The sequence below is a fragment of the Lissotriton helveticus genome, chromosome 5_1 (assembly GCF_964261635.1).
Source record: "Lissotriton helveticus chromosome 5_1, aLisHel1.1, whole genome shotgun sequence".
NCBI classification, from domain to species: domain Eukaryota; kingdom Metazoa; phylum Chordata; class Amphibia; order Caudata; family Salamandridae; genus Lissotriton; species Lissotriton helveticus.
Window position 1 is genome coordinate 596,659,953 of NC_136065.1, and position 25,741 is coordinate 596,685,693.

General features: G+C 44.2%; 1 protein-coding gene across 6 annotated transcripts in view; it reads right to left on the reverse strand.

Annotated features, from left to right (window-relative positions):
- The window catches only part of ZMIZ1 (zinc finger MIZ-type containing 1), a 514,453-nt gene that overhangs the window by 383,755 nt on the left and 104,957 nt on the right, over positions 1-25,741 (reverse strand). For 5 of the 6 annotated variants that reach the window (XM_078642955.1, XM_078642957.1, XM_078642953.1 and 2 more), the window contains exon 2: positions 12,014-12,107. The exons of the other annotated variant lie outside the window; for it this stretch is intronic. The gene's annotated coding sequence lies outside the window, so the exon portion shown is untranslated. The remainder of the gene's footprint in view (positions 1-12,013; positions 12,108-25,741) is intronic. 6 annotated transcript variants of the gene reach the window in all.

The window sequence follows — 25,741 nt, forward strand, 5'->3', positions numbered from 1 at the left end:
AGAATTTCACAGAATTTGACCCAAGCGAGGATGCCAATATAAGGGCTCTCGATTCCCACTTCCAAAATGATCAGGAGCGCAGGTGCAGGCTGCAAAATACCCACTGTGGTATCACTAAGAATTTAAAGTAGCCAAATGGCTCACCATTGGTTGGCTCTATTGTCACTCATCTGCTTCCTTCTTTTTCAATGAATTTCCTTATCCCAGTTTGTGCAATTTTGTGGTTGCCTCTCAACTAGAGCATAGCTGCATCACCATCTCCCTCACAGGCTGGATTCTTTCCTGCCACTGATTACTTTTAGTGAACAGCGTTTTTCTGTTTTACTTAAGTACTCAGTGAGAGTGCATGTGTATTCCAACTCCCTCCCTGATGTGCTTTTTGACGACTGCCAAACGCACGTCTCCGTGCACTCCATGTTGCAGTCTCCTTCGCTTTGCACACGCCCACTCAGTGCTTGTCCCCCACCAAACTCCAAGACTTCCCCTGCGCTTCATTTTGCTTTATCGCTTCTCCCCCATCCCATTTGCGCTGCTTCTCTCCCCCTCTCCCACCCATTCCTTGATGCTTCTCCCCTACCTGGTCCTCCATTGCCCTCTACGCATCTCACTTTTTAAAAATATATTTTTTAATTTTTATGTGGAGGACAAAGAAGCAAACTGGTGCTGGCCTCTTTGAATTTATTCAAAATAAGCTTTTGCTTTATTGCTTTTTTATTTACCAACACATATTTCAGATGAATAAAGATAAATAAAAAAGTACCAAAAATGGTACAGTGTCACTTTGAATGTTCATGTGCCTAAGCAGATACGCACGTCACAACGTGTGTACGTGTCAGCCAAGTCTTCGCGCCTTACTGCAGCTACTGTACAGCATTGCCAGAAAGCCTCAGCAAATCCAATGGGTCCCAAAGGCAAGACCTACGGACTTAGCCAATACGTATTTTTAAATTTAGATTTTAGTACTTTTAGTTCTGCTTCTACCAGATTAAGATTAAGACCTGCTCACATTCAGAAGGCTTCTCAAGACCTGGCTCTTCGAGCAGTAGCAGCGCCCTCTCACCCCCAGCGCCTTGAGACCCTCACAGGTAAATAGTGCGCTTTACAAATACTGTGATTGATTGATTGACTACTAGTACCAGAAAGAAAATAAAAAACCTGGACAGATCATCTACTCAGGCATGGACGTCTGACACTTCAGAACTCTAATTACTAGTAAAACAAATGCTGACTTCTTTTAAAATAAGCTTTGACAAAGCCAATAGGCCAGACTTTGTCTCCAAGGTATTTTCTAAATATTATTTCATTATTATTATTATTTTTGATTTTTATATAGCGCTAACTGGACCCGAAGGTATCAGAGCACTTAACATGTTATCATTTACAAGAGATGCACAAGGAGATTAATAAGAGTCACAGTTGCACAATAAAGCATTAAGTGGTTATAAAGTCACAAGTATAAAAAGAAGTATACAATAGACCCTTCCACATATCTTGTATTGACTAAAAACGCACTGGAATTCACTGAGCTGCCCTGTGCGATAGTAAATATGAAGATCAGCAATGAACCCGGTCCTCCCTAGCAGTAAACAAGGTGTCATTTTGTTGAAAAACTTCACAGGCTGAAGTAGTACAGCACAGACCCAACACTACCTATTCTCACCCCTGGCAGAAGGAGGAGTTATCTTTTAGCTGCTTAGAATATAGGAAGATGGGTTCCTTCAATTATTTTATGAAAAAAATCAGTGACATGTACATGAAAAAGGAGACATTTCTCTAATTAGACCTATACAGGCTCTAGATCTATTGGTGGCTGTAAACAGTTAAAATCACATTAGTACCTGAATTACATAGTTCAATGAAAGTTACCTCTTCCTATATTATTTGTACTTTACCCAAGTTGGTAGGTATATGGGCAGCCCCATCTCACTATAGTATAGGTTTGATGCAGTTAAAGGCTTTCAGTACTACCATACAAACCGGTCCCTTTCCTATGTATCTACTTTTTTTTTCATCCACCTTACTACCAAATCATGTCTAATAGAGACATTATCCAGTAAGAAAATATATTAAAAAAACACTCACTTGGGTCTTAGTTTCCGACACCCACCAGTACCACTAATAATGCCATACTCCAGAGTAAAATAGACCAATTCGAAATAATAAAAAAAATCATGCCACTACGGTGCACGGAGGTGTCCCATCTTGCCAAAAACTATTATAATGAGCTTTAAAATATTTCCCTTTTGTAATTATATTCGTTGTATTGCTATAGTAGTTAAGTACGTATCTTAAGCAAACCCTATAATATGTGTATATGTCTGTTTAAGCTCTGGTAAAACCATGCTGCAGTTGCGAACCTACCATGACAGGTGCACAGAGCCCACATTTCAATTAAAAAAAAGATATACATGAAGATTATATTATTGAACAGAGGTTAGAACAACACTAACAAACCTCACATACAATACTGGTTGTGCTTTTTGAGACAAGTATGGCCAGTTTATGGAAAACAACTCCCAAACTTTTGACAGAGATTTTCACGATCTATCCCTCATAGAAACCAATAAGATGACATGTCCACTAGACAAAAAAAATCAGTTATTTCATATTTCATGTACCCAACTGAAAGTTATCTTGTTTAGTGGAGATATATATCATTATACATATGAAATAGTATTTAAAAAAGTTGAAATTCACTGAAAAAAACAAAGGATACATGGACTTTATAGTTAGGAAATGGAATTAAAAATAAAAATCACTTTAAAAATCAAAGGTTACTTGCACGTTATAGTTAGGAAATAGAATTTTAAAAACCTTAGAAATTCACTGAAAACCATAGTGGCCACAGGGATGCCACAGCGAGGCCCACGCCTCTCCAGCACAAAACCAGAAAAACCCAACAGTCACCCACAACCCATTCCCCCACAACGCACCACACACAAACTGACACACCATACCATTTGCTTTACAAGCTTCAAAACAAAGCATTATTTGGGCAAAGTGAGTAATGTAGCAAGACATACAGACAAGAAACACACACGTTCATTCACTTGCTTAGAGCAACCAGCTTGACAATGTTGTAAAAAATGTTCTATTTGTATCCAGTGCTTAAAGTAGCAAGACATATAGAAAGGAGTGCCACATTCAACACTTCCCATCATGTGAAATGTTACTCTTCAGTACTTCCTGTCACCTGACATGGTTCACTTCCAACAGGATCTTTTTATGTTATGCTGCTATTATTTCACACCACAGCTAGAAAAAACAAGTATTGGCAAAGCCAATAGGTCACGTCTATGCAAGAGCGATTTTCTTTGCAAATGTGTTTTATCCATGTTGTACTAGCGTGTCTACTGTTCAGCATGGCTAAAAGTTAGTGGTGGAGAGGAGAGTGTTGTAGAGTGTCGTAGAGTAGAGTGGCGTAGAGTAGAGTGGTGTAGAATGTTGTACAGTGAAGTGGAAGGAGTAGACTAAATAGAGTGACAGGGTGTAGATTTAAGGGGCACAGAGTAGAGTAGTGTAGCACAGAGAGGAGCAGAGTGTCGTGGAGTGGTATTGAGTGTCAGGGAGGAGAGTGGCACAGAGTGGAGTAGCATGTTGTAGAGCGGAGTGTCGCAGAGTGGAATGTCATGGAAGGGGAGTGCCACGGAAGGGGAGTGTCGTGGAAGGGGGGTGTCGTGGAAGGGGAGTGTCGTGGAAGGGGGGTGTCGTGGAAGGGGAGTGTCGTGGAAGGGGAGTGTCGTGGAAGGGGAGTGTCGTGGAAGGGGAGTGTCGTGGAAGGGGAGTGTCGTGGAAGGGGAGTGCCGTGGAAGGGGAGTGCCGTGGAAGGGGAGTGTCGTGGAAGGGGAGTGTCGTGGAAGTGGAGCGTCGTGGAAGGTGAGTGTCGCAGAGTGGAGTGTCGCAGAGTGGAGTGTCGCAGAGTGGAGTGTCGCAGAGTGGAGTGTCGCAGAGTGGAGTGTCGCAGAGTGGAGTGTCGCAGAGTGGAGTGTCGTGGAGTGTCACAGAGTGGAGTGTCGCAGAGTGGCATAAAATTTGGCGGAGTGGAGGGGCACAGAGTGAAGGGGAATAGAGGGGAGGGGCGTGGAGGGGAGTGGCGTAGAGAGGAGTGGAGTGGCATAGAGTGTAGTGGTGTCGTAGAGTACAGTGAAGCAGCTTGTCGTAGAGTGGCGTGCCATAGACTGTCTAAGAATGGAGTGGTGTAGAGTGGGATGACATGATGTAGAGTACAGTGCAGTGGGGCGACATTGTCAGAGTGCAGTGGCATGTTGTGAAGTGTAGTAGCATGTCAGAGTGTAGTGGCATGTCGTAGAGTGTAGTGGCATGTCGTAGAGGGGAGCGGCGTGCCCTAGAGGGGAGCGGCGTGCCCTAGAGGGGAGCGGCGTGCCCTAGAGGGGAGCGGCGTGCCCTAGAGGGGAGCGGCCTGCCCTAGAGGGGAGGGGAGCGACATGCCCTAGAGGGGAGCGGCGAGTCGTAGATTGGAGCGGCGAGTCGTAGAGTGGAGCGGCGAGTCGTAGAGTGGAGCGGCGAGTCGTAGAGTGGAGCGGCGAGTCGTAGAGTGGAGCGACGAGTCGTAGAGTGGAGCGACGAGTCGTAGAGTGGAGCGACGAGTCGTAGAGTGGAGCGACGAGTCGTAGAGTGGAGCGACGAGTCGTAGAGTGGAGGGGAGTGTAGTGGCGTAGAGTGGAGTGGCATAGAGTAGAGTGGCGTGGAGTGGAGTGGTGTAGAGTGGCGTGGAGTGGAGTGGTGTAGAGTGGCGTAGAGTGGCGTGGCATTGAGTGGAGTAGCGTGGAGTGGCATGTCAGAGTGTAGTAGAGTGGCATGGTGTGGAGTATGCATGGTGTGGAAGCACACTACCATTGCAGACAACATAATTGAAATGACCATCACATTTGTACAGACATTAAGTTTTACTGATAAAAGTATACAGCGCATAAATGATAATATGTGGGAATGTCATCACTTAGTGTATTGATGTATTTTGGTCATATTAAAATATGTTTCCAGAAACACTAATTAGAAAAAAAGTGATTTGTTTGTGCTTTCCTAATTCTGATATATTCTGAAATATCTGCACAGTTCAATTACAGACATTTAAATTTTGGTGTGGGCTAGAAAAAAACCTTTGCTTTCACAGAAAATTGTCACCTAAATCTTCTCACTTTGAAGTCACAGAAATAAAACTAAACAGCAAGCTCCCTCAGAAGACAGAGCCTGACATTTGATCTCTGTTTTTGAATGCACAGCAAATGTGACAAGATAAGAGCAAGATTTAAAGGTCTGTTTACAGAAAGTGAGCACTCACTTATTTGGCAGTTTTATATAGCATAGACCAACCTAGTGGGGCCTTTGCAAGAGGTCAAGTTATCAGGGATCCAGATGCAAGAGAGTGATTACAAATAATATGAAGAGTATTAAGCAAAACCGAAATCATAAAATCGTATCAATAAAAGTGCTTCATGTATGCGTCAATAAAAAGTGCTACGCCTAATGTCGATATGTAAACAGAGAAGGATGGACAGCTATAACCAATATAAAAACACAGGAAAAAACTATGCGGTTAAGTCCATCGAGAATTAAAGGGCATGGGTCTTTACATTGAAAGGTTTTAAGGTGGGAGTTAAAACAATACCTATATGAATTATACTTTAAATGCTTCATAAGACGTTATGACTTGATACACAATATGATGGAGTTCGAGACCTCAAGACAAGAGGGCCCTCGTGAGAAGGATCATTTCAGTGTCTGACTTTTCGAAAGATGGTATTTCAAGGAGGTGTGAATCTGAGCTTTCAAGGAGACCTAAACATGCTAAGGTCTGGCCTGTCACTATTATATATGTCTCAATACAGTTACTTTAACATAGCTATTTCTGATTATTCACTGTTTTTCTATGTTAATCAATTGTGTTAATAGTTTGGTATATCTAATATTGTATTATACTTTCGATGTGCTTTAGCTACATTTAACAATATACTTTTTTTTAAATTAATTTCATTTTATGTACATCTATTATTCAATGTATTTTTAGCTTTTTTCGAATAAGGTTATTTGTTTATTCCCTATTCAGATGCATCATATAATTTGATATGAATAATAAAATATAACCATGTATGTATGAAGGTGGCACTAACCCATTTAAGAGTCCTCAAATAGCCAAGCGCTCCTGGAGAGGCGTTCAATCAAATGCAGTGTTTCCAACTCCAATTCTCAATCAGGTGAACTTCAAAGGGACTTCACATGGTCCAGCCAGACAATGTACCTCCAGGAAAACCTTCAACCAATTACAACCCCTGACAAATGACATCAGAACCTGATGCCATGGGGGTGGTCTTAATGCGTATTGCACTTGGGCCAAGATTGTCAGCTTGTCATGAACAGAGAGAAAGAACCCCCTTGTACGAATCAGTTTACCACACTTTCGATACCGCTTAACTTTCATCTCATTATTATCACAGCTCTCAGTCTGGATCTTTACAATCCCTTTCCAATACCACAGTGTGCTCAATCTTGAAATGTACAAGTTAGATGCATTTATATCACCTCCATTCCAACATCAGTATGCACAAGCCCAAATAATCACTCACAGAGCAAACTTCCCAATGGATAGAACCATGTTACCCAATTAGAGAAAACACAAAAGTCTTGGATACATCAAAGCCGTATGGTGTTTGTGAATTCAACACACCTTTTCATAATGACTCGTACTGTAACAATTTCCTTCTCTTTGGTGTATGAAACCACTTCATAATTTAAAAAAATGACCTTTTAAATGTTTCACCCTTGATGAGTTAATCATTTTTGCTAGTTATCAATTCAAGTACATTGCAATGTACAGGGTCCCGAAGTACTTCTCGCTTGGCCACTACTCACCTTCTTTTCTTGCCCTTGGCCTGAGACAGCCAGCATATCAGTCACATCAGATAAGTGTCACTTCATTGCTGACAGATTCCTGCACATAGTAATGCATTTATTTACCCCAAGAAACAGATCTGCATTTAGTGTGGAAACTCTGCTCATAGCCTCCTAGGTTGGACCCTTAGCCCAGACCTATTGTGCCCCCATAGCCACATAGGCATGCATTTATTCGTTCAAGCTACACAGCTATATGCCTTGAGATATCCCAATAGAGGAGGACTTTAACATTGCAAATTCCTGACTCAGATCCCTGGCACTGCTTACTCAGACAGATCAAATAGATCTTTAACTTAATGGGACATGAGCTGTGATTCCACACCATTCGAACAATAAATGAACACAAATACACTCAATTTCATTTGGCTTTCAGTGATAGATATTTCATGTAAACAATTGTTGGTCCCTGGGGTCGGGGGGAGAGGGACTGGGAGGGAGGTTCCTCACATTGAGAGGCAGCTTGCTTCCAAAAGGGGGGGGGGTCGATGGATGGCTTATGTTTGGGGTTACATGATATGCTGAATATTTTCAGAGGATACTTCCTCGGATTCATCATATAAAACCCCCCCTCCCTTCCAGTGTCTTTGTGTTGATATAGCATCCAGAAATCCTGCTGAGAGGCAGACGGTGAGCAAAGCTCTTATTGTTGTGTAATCTCTTGTATGGGGCTAAAAAGGCCCCTTTTAAAAGCATTTTTTCTTATATACTATTCATCTTGATGAAGATGAAAAAAAATCTCACCCACAATGACGTGCAGCTGAACATAAAACATTTCCAATAGAAAAACACTCGCTAATCTCTCTCGAAATAATTAAAGCAAAGAAAACTGCAAACATATGCAAATTTCCTCTGATGTCCAACCACTTATATGCTTAACATGTTCCAAACAATGCGCGGAATACCAATCTCGAGGAAGTAGAACCTTAACCCTGATCCAAGGCAAATTTCTCTCAATGGTGTAAAACAATCAGACATGCAGTGTGGCTTTTCGAAGCTTATCTATTAGATATTGTTAGAATAAAAAAAGGAAAGCAACGCCTTAATGATGCAGCAAGACGAGGTGGACTGTCTAATATAAATGGTTGCCCTTAAAATGGCTCTTGAAACAACAGGTCAGGGCTAGAGATCAAATGTCTTGAGAATTGCTACTTCCTAGAGGCTCGGGAGGGATAATGGGTGTCTAATGCCACAATATGAAATTCTTTGAGTAGAAACATAAGCTCCACCACCGTGAGGGACTTATTCCCTGTACCAGCCTAAAAGCACTGAATCGCTGACACTGATGGTCTAACAGCAACTGCGCCTTTAAAAACAAAAACAAAAAAACATTTACAGATTGCAAACGTAGAGTGTGTCATCTGGCAAACTAAATTCTACAGCCTATGGATAGAGAAGTCGAAAAATAGGTGTCGGGTCTACCTTTTTGGATACGAGTCTAAACGCTACATTGCAATAACTCCGCTTTCCCAGTGGATCAACCTGTGTGATCCCAGGAAGATCATATTTCTGTGCATCACTTTTCTTATCTGCCAAAAAATAGACCATTCATAAACAGACCAAACGCCAGCACGATGTTCTACTGAAAAAAATTTTTTTTTAATTTAAAATGCATATTCATCAAATCTCTTATATTGACCACTAGTGAATAACCTACATGAAAGGTGAAGTAGCTTCACCCAAAACACATCAATAAAATAAAGCACATTTTAACAATCACTTATTTTTCTTGGCAGTAGCCTGCAAGGTTATCTCCGACATGTTTACACTGGAGAGCCTTAGAGAAACGGGTTCACTGTGCAGACGTTATGCTTCCCCAGCCAGCGGTGTGAGAACTTCCTATCAAACTCCCTCCCAGACCGGAACTTGACCTACTCTTGCCGACCGGAAGTAGGCACTGCGTGACAAGTCAAATGGTTTCCTTTAGATGTTCCAGGGATTGGGGTGGGCTCCAAACCGAGGCAATACCTTTGTGAAAACCACAGCAGGCACAGGTCTGGGCAGTTACAAACATTTAGTGGGATTTATGTGAAATGCCTAAAGCAAAGAAGGAAGGTAGTCAGGCGGAAGTTATTACCCGGAAGGCCTGGATCAAAGCAGTGCCTTTCCGGGCCACGTGAGGCGGCAGGTATATCGCTTCCTCTTTGCGAAGGTCACAAAAGACAATAATAGCCGGGCTCGAGGAGGCGCGTTTTGTAACCGGTGGATTTGAGGCCTGCTCGTGGGGCGGCTCAAGATGTCTTGCCAGTCTCGCGCGCGGCAGAAACCCCGGCACAATTACACCCTTTCCAGCGTAATCACAGGGGCGCGGAACAGGTGCGCCAGAAATATGACAATTTAAGTGCCGCGGCAAAGCGCTGATAGGCATGATTACACGTGGGGGAAGATATATATTTTCAATCGCCCCTTTCTTTGTGTTATTTCAGACATCAGAGAGGCGGCTCCTTCGGAGTGGTTTGCCCTAAATGAGGAGAATCTTCTAAAAGACTTTCGATTTCGGATCCTCTTTCTAGCATCTCGTGAACCACGTGACAACCCTGCAAGTGACTGAAGTCATTTCGGTTCCTGCGTGAGTCATGCTGAATGTGAGAAGTTCCCAATTTCACAACGTTCAGTGGGCAGAGCGCATTCAAGAAATACTAGTAAACGTTGTTTTCTTCAATGATTCCTTTTTACAGCATTACTCCCGCCCAAAGCATGCCTCATAAAAAAAGACATCGAATAAAGAATTACGAAATGAGAATACTCCTTATGATGGTTTGATAAAAACTACAAGAGGCGGGCGCACAACATACGGAGTCTGAAGCACACCCCCTCACCACAATCCAAAAACAGATGCTGGGAGACAGTGGCTGCGGCTACACAAACTACCCTCAATGAAGAGACTACGTCATCACCCTGGGAGGGAGGGCACTGCACAGATGCACCAATGGGCAGAGAAGAATCCCAACGAGCGATGAGTGCCTATGCCAATGAAGGCACTGGAGTTTAAGCGAATGACTGACAGTGGCTATGTTATATGAGAAACTGCAATACTGAGCCAGCACTGTTGGCCTTCTGCCGGTGTATCAACAGATGCCGTTGATTATAACCCAGTGACGAAGAGCCCTCACCATATCCACCAGTGGGGAAAAAATTTGTACCACAGGGCGACTATGTGTATTTCGATATCCTCAATAATGATAATGCAATACGTTGTAGTGTCAGAGGGTAGCTCCCCGGTCCATCAGTGTACGCAGATCAATATGCCCCAGTGACCGAGGGACCACCACGTACTTGTGAACAGGAAACAATGCCAATCTCAGTCAGCGACTCTGAGCGTTTCAGTGTTCATCAAAGATAATGCAATACGGTTTAATGACATAGGGCATCTTGCCAGGTCCATCGGTGTATACCGATCAATATGCACCACTAGAAACCATGCCACATCAGCCAGTGACTGAGTGGTTCAGTATCCATCACACAGAACAATACAGTGCCATATAGTAACAGAGGGCCTCACATTGGTCCGTCATTCTGGTCATAGGTACATGCCCTAGCGACTGACGGCCTACTGCTTCTACATTGGTGGTGAACAATGCAGTATTAGCCATGGCCTACAGGTGTTTGTATAACCAACAACAATAGCAGTGCACCACCATCGGGTGACATAGGACAAATGCCAGTCCATGACCGCAGATACACCTACTTGTCTGAGTGATTGAGGGCAAACATCATATGAACCTTAAAGAAGCAAGCAATACAGTATCATCCAGCAGACAGGGCGCTTCATATACCATCAAGTGATGGAGGGCTGCTCAGCGGAATCCCTCAGTGTAGAAAGAGCAATATGGTGCAAAGACTGAAGACGCATCCCATAGTCACCAAAGAAAAACATACACACCGACAGAGTATCTAACATATCCAACAATGCAATTTCACCCAGTGACCAAGGATGTTTTTCATTGTTTCATCAATTACAAAAAATGCTAAACTATTCAATGTCAGATGGCACCTAACCAACCCATCAGACACCGTGGTGTAACCTACTTACTGAGAGCCTCCTATACATTCATCAATGAGGAGACTTAGGCATCGCCTTGTGACTAAGAGTATCCACGATTCCCACCAATGACAACACGTGAAATCACATTCAGTGACAGATGAAAATGAATGGAGACTCTGCTATACTATGGCGCGATGCAGGATGTCATGCATACTCATCAATTGAGGCTCAGCTGTGTCAACTAATATAGGACAGCAACCTCCATGTCCTTCAGTGAGAGACCAAATGACTTCTTGAGTATCCACAAATGAAACGCTAAAGAACTATTTTATCTCTAAGAGTTGCAAGCAAACTCAGAGGAGTCAGTGATTCAGGAGCCCGTTAACCCCTTTAAAGAAAGCTTATAACCCAGACTATTTATTTGGGTTCTCAGCAATTTTATTAATGGAGTGCCATCACTTAGGGCTCCAACAATGGAAATCCATATAGCACAAGCCAATCACTAGGCTGCAGTCACCAACTCCATTAAAGCACGGTTGATAATGCTAGCTGTCAATACTAGACTACCAGCCCCCACCACTGTTGGATGCAAAAAAAACTCATTCAGAATGAAGGGTTCCAGCATACCCCAGATTGTTGGCTTCACACTACAAGGAAACCCAGGCAAGATTAAAAGGTGACACAGGAACTCAGACAGAGAAACAGTGCCAAGGAATTACAGAGAGATTAAACCATGACCAGTACTTTTATCTTGCGTGATTTAGCACTACTCCAATAAACAGATCAACATGCATTGCATGAGCAGTCTAGCTCAGTTCTGTGAAGATGAAGCATCCTGAAGCGGCGGCCCAGCTGTTGGTTCTAAACTAGTCTTTAATGTGTACCCAGGCCTTAGAGGCCTAAACTTGTCTGGTACAAAGTTGCCCACCTTCTCTGGAGGGGTGTGTCTCTAAGGCCTTTTTTTCAGGAACAAGTCTTTGCAAGGGCACTCTGGTCTCATCCACCAACCACAGAAGGGAACCACTAAACCATGCTGTCGGAGAGGCCCTGAAAGGCAATTACAGCCACAATAATTTACACCTTCCCACACGCAGTCCAAAACTGAAATCCAGCACTTACCTTCCGCCTATCCCAGGATGCCCGCGCCGCGCCTGCGCATTGCTGCGCCCTCCTCTGCAATTTTGTCGGGAGCTCCACGCCACGGAATAATTTCCTGGAAACAATGGAAACGTGAGAAAGGTTAGATAACGTGCGCCCACCCCTTGCCTTCAGCCGAGCGATCAGAGAAGCGCATTGCTCCGGAGCCTTCCCCTCTGTTCCTACCGCCTCGGCCATCTGGGCTGGGAAAATAATTTGTTTTTCAAATTGCTGTGGCGCGTGCAATAGGGCTGAGCAGAGCAAGCCTAGCGTGAAACGGCCTCCACACCTTCCAAGGAACAATTCTGTGCGCTTGTCTAACAACTAACTTTTTGGGCGATTTTTAGTGCGATTGCGGCAGCGCCGGCTCGTTGCGTCAATTACATAATGATAGGGCATGTCAGCCAGTAAATGTCATGGCGGGAGCTGACAGTGTGGATGGAAACCTCCCCAGCGAGCTCAACCACTCGTCGAATCACGCAACCTTCGAGGTGCGGGCCAGTCCCTGGGGAACACCACCCACTGCTCGAGTGTAGGGCGTGGCGCACGCACCGTGAGGTCACAAGCACCTAGCAAAGTGCAGTCAATGGGCATGAACGCTCAATAACCGAGACATAGCACTGCTTTCAGTTCAGTTTAAAGCACTTTTAATAGGTAAGGACTGTCACTTCTCAGCGGCCAGCATGAACTATGGGAAAGTGCGGGGGGGGGGGGGGGGGGGGGGCTCACCTTTTAGGTTTCTATTCTGCTCCACCTAGACTGAACCCATGCAGACAGAAATTCACAAATATCCATGCGGATGCACACGAACAGACACACACATCGCAAATGCAACTTAAAAACAGAGATTCACACCTACATGCACAATTGTGTATATATATATATATATATACACGTCTAAATGAACATGCAGCCGCAATATAGATGTGCGACTAAGGTTTGCACCATGAGTACTCTGCTACCACACATATTCCGAGATTCGCGAAGCCACAATCACAGGTTCACGACCTGACGAGTGACCGCAAGAGTAAAAGATCTGCCAAAAAACAATATCACATGGTCATGGAAACAATGACAAATCACATTCAGGCTGGCATCGAAGGCAAAGGTACAGCTCGGCAAACACATGAGGCCGCACAGACACTCACAAACACGGAAGCTACAATTTGATCCATCAGGGGCACACACAGTATACAAAATGGTACTTACAGACACACGCAAAGTACATGATCAATGGTGTCAAGAACACAGTCTTGTCAATAAACACACCCAGCCACCCTGCGCAGCACATACCAGTATTTGCAGAAGAAAAACAAAATTTGCAGAAAAAATTGCAAAGAATCATTGAAAGAAGAAGAATTGTAAACATGAGTCAAGAAAGTTTTTATTGAAAAGTGCAGTATCCAACTCCCAGTTGCATATCTACGGTTATGCACAGAACACGTCTTGATGCACAGCAAATGCCATCTCTAGGACCGTTTGAAACAGTTATAACATGAGCCTCTCTTAACCACTTCTAAACACATTTGGCAAAATACGGTTAGGCCAGACTGAACGTCTTTAGTAAGATACGTACAAAGATGAAGAGAGAATGAGAAGAGTACGAAAAACACAAGAGCGTGTATGTTGAGTATACGTGGTTTAGGTGTGGGTCCCAAAATGACTTTTCCCATTAAGTGCACCATTTAACTTAGTCTATTCTCAATAACTGGCAGTCAACGCCCCAATTTTACATATCATATATATCAGAGTAAGGATTTCTGTTTATTGCTTAGCGAAAAATAGAGAAACGTGTGCCTCCAGGGAATGATCATGAGCAAAAAGCCCATGAATTTGTCAGTTTCCATTATTAAAGACTTAAATAAAAGCAGATAAAAAAGTAACATTCATGAAATCTTTTTTAAAAAAACAAATATGAAAAGGGGTGACAGTCATCGAATCAACCATGGTACACAAACAACCATATTATTTACGACTATTCATTCGCTGTTGCGACCCAATAACACTTACCAAACAGCCTAGAAGTGCATGCCATTCCGAGGGATGGAAAGCAAAAGACACACAAATAATGGACAGATTGCGGAGCAAATCAAACATTCACCCCCAGTCAAGAGATCGGTGTTAAAAATCCATCGTTCTTTTGCTCACCATGCCACCCCAGTTTACACCCAGCAATATGCAAACCAGGCTTGACCCTGTGCCTCATGGGAACAGCCTGAACTGCCAAGCCAGGTCCTTCATGGACTGGAAACAAGCATCCTGGGAACGGTTTTGGGGCATCACACCTCGTCAGCCAGGCTAGCATGAATCTAGTGGCACAGTGATCCCAGGACCCACGTCTGGACATACCCAGCGCACTTAGGGCGAGAAAGCAAAAGACACACAGATGATGGATGGAATGCACAGCAAATCAAACATTTACCCCAGTCAAGAGATCTGGGTTAAAAATCCATTGTTCTTTTGCTCGCCATGCCACGCCAGTTTAGACCCAGCCATATGCAAATCAGTCTTGACCCTGTGCCTCATGGGAACAATCTAGCCAGAACTGCCAAGCCAGGTCCTCTCTGGACCAGAAACAAGCATCCTAGGACCAGTTTCGAGGCATCATCCCTCATCAGCCAGGCTAGCTTGAATCCAGTGGCGCAGTGAGCATGGAACCCTGGTCTGGGCATACCTGGTACACTTAGGGCGAGAAAGCAAAAGACACACAAATGATGGACGGAATGCAGAAGGGATTGCAGCACTGGAACAAATGACTGAGTTCCACACCAATATGACTGTGATTGGACCTTGGCTCACTTCTCTCTGCAGTGCAGAGCTTCAAAACCGATTCATATTTCCAAATAGCGAATGTATGAGAATGCAAAGATAGCGCTTGCCTAATCCCAACAGCGCCGACCAAAGGCCCAGGACTTTGAGGAAAAAAAGATGTGAGCTGCCGGCTCTTCTTGCAGAGCAGCAACATGAAATGCAATGACCCCTATTAAACACGCTGCTGACACCTGCACCTCACGTGCTGCTGCTGCAAGGAATCAATACATACTGACAGATCGCAGCCAGACCAGGTTATATGGATTCAGGAAAAATACGTTCAATGGCTGACCATAGGGGCGAGCACGCACAAGCGGCACCCTTCAAGGTCTTCCAAAAGGCAAGAAAGGCCAAGTCAAAAAGGATCACCACCTGTGATGTTATAAGTAGATCAGTGAAATGTAAATTACAAAAGCGTAATTCTCGTAATTTTGGGAATTTCGCATTACACTTTTGACACAATATTCCCAAAATGATGCCACATTACATAATTAAGCTCCATTTTCAGCAAACATTTCATGCTAAAATAGAACACCAAATGACAAATCTGCATTTTCCATAATACACATAATTTTCTGGAAATTTCTTTTAATTACACAAAAGCAAGTTGGTCAAATTTCGCACACCACTAGTTATATGGCGTTACAATCAGAGGTGTAGACAACTTCACAAGCCACAGGAAGGAGCAACACGGTGCTTATGTACCATTAAAATAAAAGGCACTGAATCATATAAAATTGTACATACCTACTAAAGTACATAGTAATCTGCTAATAACCACTTCCAGATCTGACTTCCGTTCTGGAACTGCTGCCTTTCGTATAGGTTAGTCTGCACCCCTCAAAAATAAAAGCTACCAAGAACAAAGTAATTAGGACATCCTACCAACGTACGCTGAGCTTTGGCAAGATGTCGGGTCTTCCGCCACTTTTACTAAGTCTATGCTCCCTAAATCAAAGCCAGCATTATTTGATCCTGAAGCAGTAACTTACATTGCTATAGTGAGGGCGAAGACCACAGGTTTCTTGCAGGAGACCGAAGGATCATAATGGGTAGATTCTAAACAGTCGCAAGCCCAGAATAAATTGATTTAGGACATCCAAACTGATGTATTTAACTTATAAAATGATATAAAAGTACAAAGAAAGTACATTGAATGGCCGGAACAATATACATGATATAAAAGGGAATCAAATCTAGTAGCCAAAAACTAAAATATTATGTCACGAGAATGAAAATTCTTTCTGGTGTTGCCCAGGGGGTATGAAAGAGCCCTAGAAAGGAGGTAAGTGCCCCGCTGCTCCAGGGAGCCATCTTCCTGCAAATGCATAACAAGGTGATTCAACAAGAGCATACTTGAGGTGAATCTAATAATGGTGATTTCCAGAGCTACAAAAGTGGTCATGACAAACTCACCACTGAGCAACCCTCCTGCCACTCAATCACCACACGTGACTGACACGCGCAAAGAAGGCAGCACTAGCCGTTCAGAACCCACTAACTCAAAAATCCTCCTTGTCAATAAAGAATGTTTAAAAAAGAAAGAAAGAAAGGTCTTCCCGCCTTCTCTGAACTCTTAACTTGTTTAGGGTGCAGGGAGACAGACAGACACCATGTATCACGGTGCTTACAATTCGAGAGTGCACGCTTTACAGATGCATGCTCTGGTAGGAGATTGCCTTTTGAATGAGTCACAGTTTAGCCCTAAGCACTTAGGCTTGCAAAGTATAAAATAAGCAGCCTTGTTGGGAAAAAAAAGTCAATCATCTATAGGTCCTGACGAATTGCCTTCACGGCAAGAAACATGTTGACCGCACCATAGGTGAGGGTCGAACGAGGCCAGATTACCTAACTCCTTGTGCTTCGCTACCCCTCCCGTTACCAGTTTTAACTAGGCAGTGAGCCATATCATTAAAGTGTTCTTAATGGACTCTACTGACCTATTTTAACCTTCACTCACGCTCACTTTTGCACTTTTGAGGCCCCTCACACGCATGCATCCATTGGCTAGGAATAAAAGAACTCCACCCAAAGAGTAGCACTACGTGCTACCCGGCAGGCATTGCACCGCCAGCCCGCCGCTGGAGCTGGAGGCCAATGATGACACGATACAATCATTAGGTAGGATGGCAATCGTTGTCCAGCCTTTTAATTGTGTGAGGCATCCTTAATTCCGTCAAGGGTTTACTTTATTCCCTGCTACACTATTTAATCCTCTTTAGAGAGAGTACCCATCCCCTTTATTTCTTTCATCCCCTCGGGGAACTCTGTACACGCCTTTGTTATCTACTTGTAGGACACGTACATTGGACCCCGGTAAACATTGTCCTTGATTGTTCCTCCTGTTTGCTAACACAAAAAAAGTCAATGTCACTCAGAATCAAAACTTTCCAGCTAGCTCATTGATAAAAGCCCTCACCATGAGAAATTTGGTGTTATGGCCATTGCAGGAAAGGGTGTAACTGTAACGCAACAACACAGCCTCTTGCTGCGTGCTGCACCCTCTAACTTGACCCTTTTTTCCAAGATTGAGATTTGCAGACCCTCAGTTGCTGAGCGGAAAGTAATGGGGCAAGTAGATTGGTAAAGTGGGAGAGGACTCAACACATAATTCCTGCCTCTATGTGTTCCAATAGGAAAAAAATAGGTGCTATGCATTCACAGGTTAGCTCAACGTTAGTGAGCTTTGAAATGCAAAATAGCCACCTTCTGGGATAAGGGTTCTCTGCTGCATGTCCCCATTTGGAAGCAAGACAGGTCTAATGACAAAATTAAAGGCAGTACAAGTTGTCAGTGTTGAAGGGCCACCGTAAATGGCCTGGAGCACTCACACGCCTCAACATCGGGTACAGTATAAAGTGTCTGTGGCGGGTACAGAACAATGGGTGGTAATGGAGAAAAGATGCCCGGAACAAGTGAATGCGGCAAGGACGCCAAACCCTGCAACCCCTGATATTCACTTACTAATAATATTCACCTCACGTCCTGCCAACCACCAATACATCACAAGTAGCTCCTAAGCAGCCATTAGTAAGTTGCTGATTGTTTTCTACAACTGGAGCTATTATTTGTGGCGCTGTGGTCGATGTGTGAAGCTACTGCACTACCAGGTAAAGGATTTCTTGCAATTACTGACAACAACCTGCAAAAAGCAGGCAGAGAGCCACTGGCCATGGAAACGAGGTGTACGGGTGGGAGGGGGGGGATAGGAAACACGAGAAATCAATAGGATAAAGTATTCAGTGCAGCACGTCCCTAGATCTCAAAGAAAAAAAGACAAGGATTTGCCGGAGGCCAAACACCATATAATTAAGACAATAAATGCCCTGCCTTTCTCAGAAAGTCTCTGGCAAGCTTCAAAATTGCAGCATTTGGTTTCTCCATGTAGGAGAATAGGAAAACACTAGCAAAACAGTACTTCCAAAACACGTTAAGATCATAACATACGTCACGAGCTTAAATCTCAAAATGGCAAACTTCAGTGCCAATCCAATCCTTGGTTGGTAAATTTAAATCAATTCAATTGGGTAATATGAACCCTTCTTACTTACAGTAAGCATAGACAGCAACAACTTCAGTACACACAGCTATAAAAAAAATAATCACGTTACTCATACTATAATGAACACCTTCCAAACACAACTGCAAAAAACATTCTCAGAATGCTGTAGCTAACACCAATGGGAAGTGTGTCGCCAAGAAAGCCACTAGCATTCCGGGCAAACAGCAATTTAAAACAATTCCTCAATGAGGTTGTTCAAAGAGGCAATATACCAGCATAGAGCCCGTTAAACATATTTATTCACAGAGGCCAACATTAAACTACAAGAAGCCGGTTACCATACTCTGAGAAATGGACAAACAAAAATGGCCCCCAAGAGCCTGTCCAACACATTCAAAGCATGCTCACAACACACGTTCTAAAGCGGCATCTCTCACAGTGCTGTCCATCTCAACCAGGCTCAGGTTTCATCCACTGATGAAGGCCAAGACAGCTAGTACTGACCACATTGAGGGTTACCGGATACAATGCACACCCAGGCTTCAAATGGTTCTACCCGGTGAACTTGAGACTGCAAAATGGCCGCCCTGTCTCCCAAACAAACAGAAAGTGCATTCAATTATTGATGCCCATTAAACAGAAGGAAAAAATTAAACAGCTCCCGGATTTTTATTAATCATTAATGCAGTTTCCAATGGAGCATTTTTTCCGCCGGGTTTCTGTTGCCGCTGTCGCATCGTATTGCAGCGGGGCATGTCTTTAAAAATAAATAAATAAATAAGTAAACGAGGCTTAGTCCTGCAGGCCTTCTGCAACGGGGCCGTGGTGGGGGTGAGGGGGGGCGCGAATAAATTCTAGGCCAAACTGTAACCTTTGGCAATTAAAGCGGCAGTACAATCCATTAAAGGCAGGTGAATGAAGGGGGAAGAAAAACTGGGTTGTCAGATAGGAGGCGAATCGATGACGCAACATCGATTGGCTACTCTGCGAGCTTTGCCTGCTGCATTCGCGAGCTAATACAATCACACCGTAGGCAAAAGATAACGCAGGTCGATGAACACTTGCGCCATATTTCTGGCTGTGAGGGCTGCTCCGGGTTCCGGTTAGGAAGATTATAAACGATCCCCAAAAAATAGAAAAACGAGACACACGTTTGCATGATGCATTTTGTAATATATAGATCAGACTAACGTGTGTGCGTCGTGCCCCTTTTGATATGAAAATCTCTCCTTACGTTGCCTTATACATTTTTACCATTAAGTGAAAATGCAGAAAGATGCTTTGCACCCTCACAAATAAGGGTATGGTGCCAGCTTTGCTGTGTTTAGTTTTTTTTTTGTAAAAAAAAAAAACTGTGCCACACGGGATTCTACAAATGTAAGACGCTAGGAGCATGCGTTCTAAAGCTGGTGAACAGACCATCTCTGGTGAGAGGGGTGTGTGCAAAGTAGTCACTGAATGCCAGACTGAGCAGCTGTCCCCAAGGCTGAGCATTCGATTCAGTGACAGCGCGCGGTAGGTCGGGGGGTGGGGGAGGGCGAATCTGGGTAAATTGAGGGCAATGAGTGAAAGAAATCATGTTACACGGAGAAGGAGGGATTATCAGTAAGACAGACTGTTACAGGATAGAAGAGATCGTAGAAAGTGAAAGGGGACGTCGAGGAAGGAATGAGTCATAGGGAAATATGACCAAACACGACAGCAAGGAGTGGAATGGTAGAGTCCAGAAATGCCAGAAGGGCAGACGAGGTAAGGACACAGGAAGAAAGGGAGCAGAGAAGGGCACAAAGGCGAGGAAACGGGACAAATGTGAGGGAAGGGAACAAAGACGAGGGAAGGACACCCAGACGATGGAAGGTGACAAAGACGACAGAACGATGCATAATGGTTCCAGTCGCAGATGATGCATTGGCCACCGAGGACTTATGGAAATAGAGGCAAACATAGTGATCAGTATTGATATAAAGCAAACACAGATAACCTGAAGGGCCACAGAAACTAGATCATAAATGTTGGAAAGGATTGTAGGCATAGGGTGTGACGGTAATTGGCAGAGGACATCTTATGCAGTGTTAAGTTTGCGTTACTCTCAGAATTAGCCAGGGAATATAGGTATTCCTGTAACATGAATATTGTCTATAGGAGCGTCTCCCAGACACACCCCTCTTTCGGTGTCCATGTTATCTTCATCAATGAAATATGCCAACAAACACAATTAAAGACACAAATAAATAGAAGTGCCATGCCAGAGTGAAAGACATTTAACTCCAGGGGTTTGACAAGAAAGACACACGGTTGAGAAGGCTCTACGAGTCTTGGACAACAAACAATGCCCTTTGAGATCCCTACGATACTGCATTAAAAGTAGTGTTAAGCCGATACACCAACAGAATAAAGAGGGACCTCCCTCCAGGGTGAGGAGCACACCTTCTCAGAGGGTGAAGGAGTCTCCCCATTGGAGGAAAAAAATTGCCTCCCCAATCAAATGAAGATGAACTTCACAAAGGCAGCAAGAAGATGTCGAATCGAGTGAAAATTGAGTGTCTTCAATGGAAGGAAAGAGGGGCCTCCCCAATAACAAAGAAATGAGTGCCCAAACACGACCAACGTTTCCACAATTAAGACAAAGGTGTGCCCCAAGAAAGGTGTGAATGAGCTACGTACCAAATCAAGAGAGTGGGTAGAATCTGACCACAGTGGGTAAAGTTGGTTTGGTCACAAATGACAGTTGACGGAAATACCACTACGAGGCGAGAGAGGAGTCTCTCGGATAGGCCAGTTAGGGCCTGCATCAATGGTCAAAGAACAGCACCTCCTCTGGAAGAGATAGCTTAGGCAGACATCTTGAAGAGCAAAAGAAACATTAGTCTAATGACAGTAAAGCGCCATGCTCCAACAGAGGTAGATATCTCCCTCGAGACAGCAAGTGCCCTGAAGCAGTCAAGCATTCTCGCATATGATGGCTGAAACATCCAGCTGACAGTGGCTGCACTGTTGTCGAAGACTTCAGGGTGCCTGTGCCCTAACTGAGGCAGCAGTCAAGAGCGCCGAACTAACAACTGGAACTCTCCCAAGCGTCGAGAGGCTCTTCAGATCATTGTGAGCTCTACGCATTAGAATTACATACATTAGGGGAAAAAAATGTTAGAGCAGAGATAATAATAATAATAATAATAATCCACATTTGTAAAGCGCACAATCACCCGTAAGGGTCTCTAGGCGCTGGGGGCCGTCGGGAAGATTAAGCAAGCTATTGCCCAGAGTCGCATGGTGCTGGGCTAACCTGCCGCCGGAGCCGGGGATCGAACCCTGATCCCCAGATTCCAGCGTCAGTCGCCCTGGCCGCGGCGCCACACCTCTCCCGGTCCGCCAGTGTGCTGTACAGCACTGGGGCTCTAGGATGGCAGCTCTTGCGAGAGCTGCGCTCACCGGTGCTCGGCTTTCACCTGATTATAAACAAAATATATGCACCAGCAGGCGGCATAATATCACAACATGCAGAGATACAAACACAGCCACTGTATGGATACATTCAGGCAGAACATTTCTGAGCAGTTGGTGGAAATGACAGCGTTCCTGTGGGCAAAGGTGATAAAAACGTGAATATTTCATACTGGCGGATCACACTGCTGGGCCTCGGGGGACTGGAGCAATTTGAACTGGCATCAGCAAATGCATTTCCCATCTTCAGCTGCCTGTATAATGAGCTGTGTGCGACTGCCAATCATCTCCCACGGCCCCGGCCTGCTCGGCAGCCAAGCTGCTCTGCTCGCCAGAGAGAGCACAAAACACACAAGCCACCGCTGCCTGCCAGCCAGAGCATCTGCACTCACTGCCAGCCCCCACCTGAGCCCCCCCAGCATCGGCTCCAACATAAATGTGTGTGTAGCATGCGAGCATGGGCGATGAGCGTGTTTGTATGCGGTGAGAGTGTGAGGCTAGCGTCTGTGTGGCGTGGCATGCAAGCGTGGGGGCTGCATTTGTGTGGTTTGGTTATAAGGGGAATAGGAGGTACATCATGCCGGGACGGCTCCTCTGTAATGGCGGAGGAGCGCTGTCCCACTGCCAGCACAGGATGAATAAAATAATAATAACACGTTGTTTTTATAGTTTTATTTATCTTTGTGGGAGTTACTTACGTCTGACTGGAGGGGCAGCCCCGGCCGAGGCAGGGAGGAGTACTCAGCACTTATAAGTGCACATATGTGTTTGGCCTGCAGTCTCAGGACAGCTAAACACACATGCACACTTATGTTTCTCCAACCTGGCTGTATTGTACAGTTGCGGAAACCCCAGAGGCTACCAGGCACCATCTGAGCGGCAAACTAGGCCACAGACCAATCCTGGTACTGCTCTCATGCTAGAGGGCAGCGTCTGGATTGGGTGGGGAGCCTGTGCCCTTAGGCCCATCAACTTCCAGCTTCCGGGACGCGAGGAGAAGGAGGAACAAGGCAGCCAGCAGCGACAGCAGAGTGGAGTGGAGCGGCTGGTAAGTGGGTTTTATTTATTTATTTGCCAACTTCTCCTCCCCCCCTTCCCCCGTCGCCACTGCCCTACTGGTTTTAATCGGTATCAGCCGCCACTTGGTACCCATTTGGATTATGCCATTGATAGCTAAGTGTAATGGTGTGGATCCATCACAGTGTGGGCTGTGTACGGATCGAAAGGCATGGCACTGGAGGGAAGTGTGTATGGGTGCACATGTGTGTTTGTGCATCAAGATATTTCAGTAGGAGCTGTGCATGAGCAGCATAATGTGTCCCTACCCTGTACAACTGTTTGTCCATTTACTAAGCTCGCTGTGATACTATCGCCGGTTAGGGAGGCTGGACACAAACAGAGGCTGGCACTAGATGGACTATAGCCTGTAAATGGCACTGCTCAGATGTAGGCCCAGTTAGCGGGGCAGAAACTGTGGAGGGAGGGTTTGAGTGAGTGGTGCAGGCACTAGAGTAGGAAGGGCCTATTAGTGACACAGGAAGTAAAGGAAGTTGCTCAGGTTTGCTGGTCAGGCGGCAATGGAGGTCCTCAGTCGGTGGTGCTTTCCCTCAAGAGGGGGCGGTTAACAGACTTCCAGCGGTCCACATCCTCCGTTCCTCAGCCCTTGAGAAACGAAAAAGACTTCCTTATACAATGCCTGAACAGACATTTATTTGAACCTTGCAGTGCCCGGATTTCGACCAAACGTAACACTCATGTGCAAATCATACGCATACGGATGCCATATTGATGTACTTTTTCCTTAAATACTGCTGCACCAATGAAGCCATTTGACTTCGACTGATGGGAATTTCGAAAGTGTATAGTAGAAGCTTCCGGCATTAGTCTGCGCGGGCTAAACACATAATTGTCAGAATTATCCCTGTTTTATATAAAGTATTTCCATTTCACTACCGAGTATGGGAATACATTTGTGCTGTTGCAATTGGTGTGGTTTCAATTGTTGGTTCACACATCTTGCATCTGACGCACCTAAAATGGCCTATAATGGGAGTCAAATTCCATTGGGACTATAGATCCAGAGGATTTTAACAAGGCACATACAATGTGGTCTCTCACGCTTTTGCCTTTCTTGAATGCATACATTGTTTTTTTCTTTCATGCCAAGGTCGTTAAAAATCAGGTCCCTATGGCTTTACAATTTTTTTTATCTCATTACTACGGGTACAGAAAGTAGTTACACATATCCTTTGTTTGGTGTGGTCTCTTTTCTTTAGGCTCTAGCAAGTTGGCTTGTGGATAATACTGGGTCCTTTTTCCTCAACGTTTCAAAAGGCCCAACGATTAACCTCTCTCGTGCAGTCTCTTTAGGAGGGTGTCCGATTCCTTAAAATAATATGCCCTACGGGAACAGTTCCTCCTGATCCTCAGGATTACGCCGTAAGGACGATTGTCACATAAGTTTCTCGGGTGGTGGCTGGTGCATCTTAGCAATGTGTTACGTTCAGTTTCTTTACGAAATAGTGTGGTATACAGCTGTCCATTCACAAACTTAATGCTGATGTCTAGAACATTAATTGCCTGTCTGCTGTGGGCTATGATGAATTGTATGTCTTCATATCCACTGTTAAGTCATTCATAGAATCAGCCAAGGTCTGCCTCATTGCTTGTCCAAGTCATCAAGACGTCATCTATATATTTTTTCCATATCGTGATATTCACTAGGAAGGGATTATTATCAGAGTATTATATAGGTGCATTCACAATTGTCCTTGAAAAGAATGGATAGCACGGGGTCAAATCCTGCTCCCATTGCCACTTCTTTCGTTTGGTAATATTAGTCACCTTGAAAGGCAAAACATGTTTATGCCTTGACAATTTTAAGTAGGTGGACTATAAAATCAATGGGGACATGGAAGGGCTGTTCCTTAGATCTAAAAACTCTCGGATTACTGATAAAGCAGGCTTGAGTGGGATGTTTGTGTAGAGCAAAGTAATGTCCGTGGTCACAAGAACTTGATTTGAGGGCTCAAAAGTATGGTTTTCTATGAGTTCTATGACTTCCATGGTATCCTTTATATGCGATCTAGTATTGTATACCCATGGTTTCAATAAAATAGCAACATATTTACATAGAGGTTCGAGAATGGACCCACAGCCTGATATTATTGCCCCCCCCTGGTGGCTATTCCATTCTGGGTATTTTTGGGAGTATAGATCGTGGGCATTTGCTGGTGGTTTTTGTTTAGGTAATCAAATTTAAGGTCACTCAAGTAGCCCTCCATAAACCCCACTTGCATAATTGTTTGATCATTTTTAAACTTCATTGGTGGAATCGCACTTCAATTTCAGGAATATTTTAATGCAAACCTAATTGTGCCAGGAGCTCCTTCTTATAATTTTTAACATTCTGCGCCACGATGGCCCCTCCCTTGTCAGACGGTTTTTATCACACTCTTGCTATTTCTTTTAAGTGATTCCAGACTCATGCTTTTATCTTTACTGATTTTATATAGATTTTATACTTTTAAGTGAAGAGCTGCATGAAACCACGAAGGCTCACTTGTTCAAAGACTAACACTTTTTGGGACATCAAATGTGGAGGGGGTGTGAATGTAGAGGGTATCCCGAGGCCTCTATCAGATCTCTTCCTTTGAAATGGAATCTTGTTGGAATAATGTCTTAGCCTTATCTTTCTGAAGAATTGATGCAGCTCCATTTTATTGTTGAAAGTATTTAGAACTGTTGTGGGGATAAAAGAGAGCCCCTTGGACAAAATCTCTTGTTTACCCATGGATAGAATATAATCTGAGAAATTGATGATGTGATTACCTCTTTCTACAAGTGGTATAATAGTGTCATTAGTTACCACATGTAGTGCTGTCTGCTCATCTGGAATTCCTTGTGGCTCGAAGGAAGGAATCGTACTGGTCTCGACCGACCTTTGTTCCTTCCTC